Source organism: Procambarus clarkii, chromosome 5, assembly GCF_040958095.1.
Source record: "Procambarus clarkii isolate CNS0578487 chromosome 5, FALCON_Pclarkii_2.0, whole genome shotgun sequence".
NCBI classification, from domain to species: Eukaryota; Metazoa; Arthropoda; class Malacostraca; order Decapoda; family Cambaridae; genus Procambarus; species Procambarus clarkii.
In genome coordinates, this window is record NC_091154.1 from 3,483,796 (window position 1) to 3,492,524 (window position 8,729).

Sequence of the window (8,729 nt, forward strand, 5' to 3'; positions counted from 1 at the left end):
ATATATACATAAATATATTTCACCGAACTCTTAATATTTGACTCATCTGATCCCTTGAGTGATCTCAAGGCTGGCATGAGTAAGCATTCTGGGCGAGGCTTCCCGGGACGCCACTGTCCGTATGATTCAAATAATTATATGTAACTTCTATCCACATTTTGTCTTTGTCGCTCAAATACTATCATGACAATTTTGGTAATAGTAGCATTATTTTGACTATATGTCAAACTTTTATCGCAAGCGAATATATTGCTGACTATAGCCACATCTCAAGGTCAGACTAGCGAGAAGTCCTCAGTAAAAATCACTTTTTTTTAATATTATTAACTGTTATATAGCTATAGAAATCATTCATATAAAACATTACACTTGCGTACAGGAAGCAAGCTGAAAGCCTATGTGACCCCGCAGACGGAAGCTGGTATTTCCTGGTTACCAGCAGACAATTTTAGCCACTAAAGACAATGTCTTCAACCTGTAATTGCCAAATCTCGACGTAGTTCATACTTTTAATCTATTAATAAGAAATAAATATCCTAGACACTAGAGCACGCGGCTCAGTCTCACAGTATTGTGGACACAAGCTGAAGCAATTGGATCAGCCATTGCAACACTACACAAGGAAACGTCACCCATGAATTCTACCATGACCAACCTCTCCAAACGTCAACACCCCCATATGTGGGTTGATACGTCTTAATAACCCTCCAGAGGTTGATAGGCCTTAATAACCCTCCAGAGGTTGATAGGTCTTAATAACCCTCCAGAGGTTGATAGGTCTTAATAACCCTCCAGAGGTTGATAGGTCTTAATAACCCTCCAGAGGTTGATAGGCCTTAATAACCCTCCAGAGGTTGATAGGTCTTAATAACCCTCCAGAGGTTGATAGGCCTTAATAACCCTCCAGAGGTTGATAGGCCTTAATAACCCTCCAGAGGTTGATAGGTCTTAATAACCCTCCAGAGGTTGATAGGTCTTAATAACCCTCCAGAGGTTGATAGGTCTTAATAACCCTCCAGAGGTTGATAGGTCTTAATAACCCCCCAGAGGTTGATAGGTCTTAATAACCCTCCAGAGGTTGATAGGTCTTAATAACCCTCCAGAGGTTGATAGGTCTTAATAACCTTCCAGAAGTTGATAGGTCTTAATAACCCTCCAGAGGTTGATAGGTCTTAATAACCCTCCAGAGGTTGATAGGCCTTAATAACCCTCCAGAGGTTGATAGGTCTTAATAACCCTCCAGAGGTTGATAGGTCTTAATAACCCTCCAGAGGTTGATAGGTCTTAATAACCCTCCAGAGGTTGATAGGCCTTAATAACCCTCCAGAGGTTGATAGGTCTTAATAACCCTCCAGAGGTTGATAGGCCTTAATAACCCTCCAGAGGTTGATAGGCCTTAATAACCCTCCAGAGGTTGATAGGTCTTAATAACCCTCCAGAGGTTGATAGGTCTTAATAACCCTCCAGAGGTTGATAGGTCTTAATAACCCTCCAGAGGTTGATAGGTCTTAATAACCCCCCAGAGGTTGATAGGTCTTAATAACCCTCCAGAGGTTGATAGGTCTTAATAACCCTCCAGAGGTTGATAGGTCTTAATAACCTTCCAGAAGTTGATAGGTCTTAATAACCCTCCAGAGGTTGATAGGTCTTAATAACCCTCCAGAGGTTGATAGGCCTTAATAACCCTCCAGAGGTTGATAGGTCTTAATAACCCTCCAGAGGTTGATAGGTCTTAATAACTCTCCAGGGGTTGATAGGCCTTAATAACCCTCCAGAGGCTGATAGGCCTTAATAACCCTCCAGAGGTTGATAGGCCTTAATAACCCTCCAGAGGTTGATAGGCTTTAATAACCCTCCAGAGGTTGATAGGCTTTAATAACCCTCCAGAGGTTGATAGGCCTTAATAACTCTCCAGAGGTTGATAGGTCTTAATAACTCTCCAGAGGTTGATAGGCCTTAATAACCCTCCAGAGGTTGATAGGCCTTAATAACCCTCCAGAGGATGATAGGCCTTAATATATAATGCTCCCAATTATATAAAATACATTAATTTCCCATCGATATCAAGCACCCATATCACCCACACACCAACCCAATTACGATATCCCAGATAGCAGCTTTGCAACGCTATCAAGGTCAGGTCTGGTGTCTATGTAACACAAGTGGAAGTCCAGGGATCGAGTCCCGGATAAGACATAAACAGTTGGGCACGTTTCCGTTTCACCTAATGCCTCTACTCACCAAGCAGAAACTAGGTATATACCCAGGAGTTAGTTAACTGCTTTGAGGGTCTTGTGTGGGGGGGGGCATGATATAAGTCTGAAGAATATATTTATATCGATATACCGGTCGATATCATTGTAATTACCCCTTTGCGATATCCAAATAACTCACCTAAACGATATTAAATAAGTCACTTTATCGTTAGATATAAAATTCTCCGTATTTTTCCCTGGCGCGTTAAAAGAAAAATATCATAGTTTTTCAAATTACCCAAAAAAATTATATAAAAATTGTGGTAATCATGACAGGATGTCAGTTTTAGGGATCATTATTCTCTATATATTAACATAACGGGAGATGTGGAAATTCCCGCCAAAATAACCTCCAAATCTTCGCGTCAAGAGGGTAACTCCAGGGGAGAGCATCTCAACGCGCGACGACTTCGTCTTTAACATTCAAGATGTCACCTATGTTGCGACCTAATAAGGGTCTTCTCTGCTCTGTTACTGTCATATAGCTCACTCTGGGAAGATGGGTTAAACCCTGTCTACATTTGTAACGCAGGATATTCGCGTGATAAGAATATTTAAACAGGATCTACCAGTTGCCAGGATAGGGTGATGAGAGGATTCGGACAAGACTTGTTGTCCATGAAATGCGCTGGTGCCAAATTTCCTTCTTCGAGAGGGAAAGTCTTATTACTTTTTAAGTAAAGAGTAAATATAAAAGACTGAGGAATTATTACATATTTTTTGTTTGCTAATTACGTAATTGATTTCGTTTGGTGTAGTTTAAGAGCCTATCGACTTCTAGAGGGTTATTAAGACCAATCACCCTCTGGAGGGTTATTATAAAGCCTATCAAACTCTGGAGGATTATTAAGGCCTATCAACCTCTGGAGGGTTATTAAGGCCTATCAACCTCTGGAAGGTTATCAAGACCTATCAACCTCTGGAGGGTTATTAAGACCTATTAACCTCTGGAGGCTTATTAAGACCTATCAACCTCTAGAGGGTTATTAAAACCTATCAATCTCTGGAGGGTTATTAAGACCTATCAACCTCTGGAGGGTTATTAAGACCTATCAACCTCTGGAGGGTTATTAAGACCTATCAACCTCTGGAGGGTTATTAAGACCTATCAATCTCTGGAGGGTTATTAAGACCTATCAACCTCTGGAGGGTTATTAAGACCTATCAACCTCTGGAGGGTTATTAAGACCTATCAACCTATGGAGGGTTATTAAGACCTAACAACCTCTGGAGGGTTATTAAGGCCTATCAACCTCTTGAGGGTAATTAAGACCTGTCAACCTCTGGAGGGTTATCAAGACCTATCAACCTCTGTAGAGTTATCAAGACCTATCAACTTCTGGAGGGTTATTAAGACCTATCAACCTCTAGAGGGTTATTAAGACCTATCAACCTCTAGAGGGTTATTAAGACCTATCAACCTCTAGAGGGTTATTAAGACCTATCAACCTCTGGAGGGTTATTAAGGACTATCAACCTCTGTAGAGTTATCAAGACCAATCAACCTCTGGAGGGTTATTAACACCACAATAACTTCCTGACCAACAAACAAATATACTTTAATCCTGAACATAGCTCAATACTAAAATATTAAATATCTCAGTGAATATACACCAAGAATCTAAATATATACATTTCACGTTGTTGTATATCCCTGTTGAATACAGTAACCCTTCCTCCTAATGCTATAAACATACATACATACTCTGCCGTATATACATGCATACCGACCCACACAGCTCCTACATATTTACAACGGATGGTGTCATACATATTCAGCGCGCCCGTACACTTAGACAAAGGTGACCTATGGCTTATCTGAGTGGCATACGCCTTGTTATGCAACCAATCAGAATACCAAGACGCCGGACAAAGAAGCTAACTATCAGAAGAAAGCGCTAAAGTTATGCCAATTCTATGTAACACGGGAGTAAGGAATCAGGATATGGGACGGAAGGAATGGTGCCCAATCACTTGTGGACGGTCGGGGGGGGGGAATGAACGCAGTCCTGCATGAAGTGAGACTGTCGCTCTACCGTCCAGCCCAAGTGGTTGGGCATAGCAAGGCGTTGAGTGTAAACTCGGGCATAGATCTGTATACCTCTAGATAAAGCGGCAGAGTATATAGATTGATGTCCATTGCATTATAAACCCCATATGTAGACCATAGTCACAGACCATAGACCCCATATGTAGACCATAGTCACAGACCATAGACCCCATATGTAGAGCATAGTCACAGACCATAGACCCCATATGTAGGCCATAGTCACAGACCATAGACCCCATATGTAGACCATAGTCACAGACCATAGACCCCATATGTAGACCATAGTCACAGACCATAGACCCCATATGTAGATCATAGTCACAGACCATAGACCCCATATGTAGACCATAGTCACAGACCATAGACCCCATATATAGAGCATAGAGTTACAGATCATAGCGCAAGCCGTAGTGTGGAACTTCCCCCCTTGATCCGCTGAGCAAAGTAGACAGCGGGACCTCAGTAAAGATGAACTACCCTCCGCTAGCTGTGGCCTTGGTCATATGTAATATGTTTTTCTATTTCTATTTCACTACAAATATCATCAGTGGACTTACACATTGAGTACCTCGTTCCTCACGTATGATTGTTATACACATCTACACCCACCCGTACTTAACCACACTTTAGTATCGTTAATTCATGTTTATGTGAAGCTAAACTTTACCTAAATCTTATCTAATATGCTTTATTACAAAGCTTAACTTGCCTTTAGTCATGCCACACTTTCGTTATACTATATCTAACGTGTCTTAAACTTTCTCTAACTTACCTAATAATATATATATTAATTATTTTTATTACATAAAACGTATGTATTTATATTTCAGTTCGTTACATATTTTTTTTGTAATAATATGTAAGGAACGAGTCATTACAGGTTGGTAATGAACTTGTTCTTGGTAGTCACACACCTGGTCGTATTCTTCTAAGAAATTGGAAGATTATAGTCACGACAATCTTAACATATGTCTACTGCACTTCTAGCATCTTTGTTAAAGGCTTATCAAGACGCTCTAATTGGTTATTAAGACCACAAGTTGTTGTTGTTTAAGATTCGCTACTTGGAACAAAAAGTTCCAAGTAGCACGGGCTATGGTGAGCCCGTAGTGGACTTGACCACAAGCAAGTGATATCATTAATTATATCTACTGCTTGTTGATCAACCAGCAATATACTTTACTCCTGAACATTGTCCAGGACAAAAGTATACCTCTCAGTGTATATTCACTGAGAAACTGAGTATACCTTTTCAGACATTTATAAATACAATATATATACAATATTGTGCACTATGCCTAACTCAACCATACGGAATTACAATCTACTTCAAAAAGAACAGTTAAACCTTTTGAAATTGTAAAAATTTTGACAATTTTATTTATATTAAAAGTTTTATTCATTTATTAATCATTTCCTTCACACGACACAGAGTGAAGGACTTCAATCCACTTCAACTGGACTAGTTTTTGCCGCGCGGATTGACCTTGTGAAACCTATAACATTTTGCCAACGCTAATGTACTGTCTGCCTCCTTTCCTTATAATTTTCTTTTTAACTTTTGTTCGTTTAATAAATGCAACTGTGAGTCAGACAAATGTTAAGATAATATTTATATAGTTTAGTATTTACATACAATTGATAGTCGAATACGTCAGTACTCAGTGTGGTTGGACTACTGCATTCAGTACAGTACTTCTGTGGTGGTTGAGTGTTGTTTATAGTGACTCTATAGTGGTTGTGTGTTGTTTATGGTGACTCTGTGGTGGTTGTTTATGGTGACTCTGTGGTGGTTGTGTGTTGTTTATGGTGACTCTGTGGTGGTTGTGTGTTGTTTATGGTGACTCTGTGGTGGTTGTGTGTTGTTTATGGTGACTCTGTGGTGGTTGTGTGTTGTTTATGGTGACTGTGGTGGTTGTGTGTTGTTTATGGTGACTCTGTGGTGGTTGTGTGTTGTTTATGGTGACTGTGGTGGTTGTGTGTTGTTTATGGTGACTCTGTGGTGGTTGTGTGTTGTTTATGGTGACTCTGTGGTGGTTGTGTGTTGTTTATGGTGACTCTGTGGTGGTTGTGTGTTGTTTATGGTGACTGTGGTGGTTGTGTGTTGTTTATGGTGACTCTGTGGTGGTTGTGTGTTGTTTATGGTGACTGTGGTGGTTGTGTGTTGTTTATGGTGACTCTGTGGTGGTTGTGTGTTGTTTATGGTGACTGTGGTGGTTGTGTGTTGTTTATGGTGACTCTGTGGTGGTTGTGTGTTGTTTATGGTGACTGTGGTGGTTGTGTGTTGTTTATGGTGACTCTGTGGTGGTTGTGTGTTGTTTATGGTGACTGTGGTGGTTGTGTGTTGTTTATGGTGACTCTGTGGTGGTTGTGTGTTGTTTATGGCGACTATGGTGGTTGTGTGGTGTTTATGGTGACTCTGTGGTGGTTGTATCTTGTGTACACTCTATATCTATGGTGACTGTCTTGTTTTACAGACTATATCTACTAGCTTATCTATATCTACTAGCTAATACGTACACTTGAGAGCTATTCAAAGGTTCTCAGTGCATATACACTGAGAGTTTAGGCATTATACCCCTTCAATGTTCCATGCATTAGTGGCCTTGTTAAAGTATACATACTCTGTTACAATTTACCACTGTATTATAGTCTATATAATTTTAAATATAAATTTGTATAATTATTACTCATTTTAAAACCCACATGTGTGTATATGTAAAATTTATGTAAGGAATTTACGCTAAATCTTTGGCACTCCTGAGTGCTTTGTCAAGGTCTGAGTGTGTGGTGAGGACGAGTCCTGCAGCTCCATGTCTAATGACGTTGTTATCCTGGGCTTAATTCCCTTATCCTTAATGATCGCCTGACCAGGTCATCTTTATCCCCAACTACTGATGTACCTGCGGTAACACTTTCTACGGAAATATCGACGTGTGTTTTTTCTGTAATCCTGCTATACTGGGAACCGGAGCTGTTATTATTATAGCTTGTTCATCTGGTTGTTATCCCTCGTAACACTCCAGCATCCAGATGAACACCTCTCTTAATAACAACTCCATTTCTCAGAATAGCAGGATTACAGGAAGAACACATGACTATATTTTTGTAGAAGACATTACCGCAGGTACATCAGTAGTTGGGAATAAAGGTGACCTGGTTAGGCGGTCAGGATGGATAAGAGGATTAGACTCAGGATAACAGCTTTACGGGCTCACCATAGCCCGTGCTACATGGACACTTCGTTCTGAGTAGCTGAATCTATAACAACAACAACGGATAACACCCTCATTAGACATTGAGATGCAAGCCTTATCTTAATCACACACTCAGATCTTAACAACTCAGGAGAGTGCGAAAGACTTAGCGTAAATTCCTTACATAAATTTCCCATATACACACGTGTGGGTTTTTTTATACTAATAAATGAGTTTGGGTGGAGATCAACATGAGCGGCCTCGTAAGGGCTAATAATTTTGTCTTTAAATGACCAAGTATCATTTTAACAAGAAATTTACAATATTCACGTCATTTTCACAACGAATTGGTGGTAATCATGCCAGGAGGGTTATTAAGGACACCACAATAACTCACTAACCAACTTACAAGTATACTTTAGTCATGATCGAGGTAAACTCAGTCAGATGATAAAATATTTAACTCGTAGAGACTTCAACGCGGCGAAGATAATGAGGTTTACACAAATAATTCCAGAATTCGCATCACTAGAAAATCTCTATATTAATTGTAAAAGTTCGGTTCGACTTTTGATATTTCTCATATTTTTTTAGAGTCACTTTTATATATATAATTTTCTACTGTTATTCATAAATTGTATATTACCAAGGTTTCAAATTTTCTTGTCACTGATAAACGTTTGGTACCTGGGCAGAGTACACCCACCTGGGCACTTGTGGGCATTAAGAAGCAATCTGTGCCCCACCGCTTACAAATTTACGGTCACTCGAAACCATTAACACACACACACACTTGTCAGCCAGCCATTAATGGGGAAACGGGTAGACGAAGGCCATTAACTAGACCTGCCACGGCTGTGGTATATGTATATATATATACATATGTATACCAAGAGAGGCGGAGCGAGCGCGGAGTACTTGCAGCCACAGCAGTCCTGGCCACGACGCAGCCACTGACTCTGCACACAACCTGCCCGCACCTCGGCTGAGGACCTACTGAGCCGCCCACCACACTCCTCACAGTATATATGTGCGAACATGCCTGAATGGTCCCCAGGCATATATGTAACTGATGTGTATATACCTGGCGTAAGGCTTGTCCCCCCACCACACCCCCTTAAATCTTCCCCAATCCCCTCCATCCATCCCCTTAGGGGATATATAAGGACGGGGGAGGGACCTTCGACACCTCCCCCACACACACAGCCCTGATCCTGTGCCAGGTAA

At 40.6% G+C, this 8,729-nt stretch overlaps 1 protein-coding gene across 1 annotated transcript in view; it reads right to left on the reverse strand.

The window, feature by feature from the left end:
• The window catches only part of LOC123765380 (uncharacterized), a 111,085-nt gene extending 102,573 nt beyond the window's left edge, over window positions 1-8,512 (reverse strand). Inside the window, exon 1 of the mRNA XM_069338401.1 lies at window positions 8,393-8,512. The gene's annotated coding sequence lies outside the window, so the exon portion shown is untranslated. The remainder of the gene's footprint in view (window positions 1-8,392) is intronic.
• Window positions 8,513-8,729: the final 217 nt, after the last annotated feature.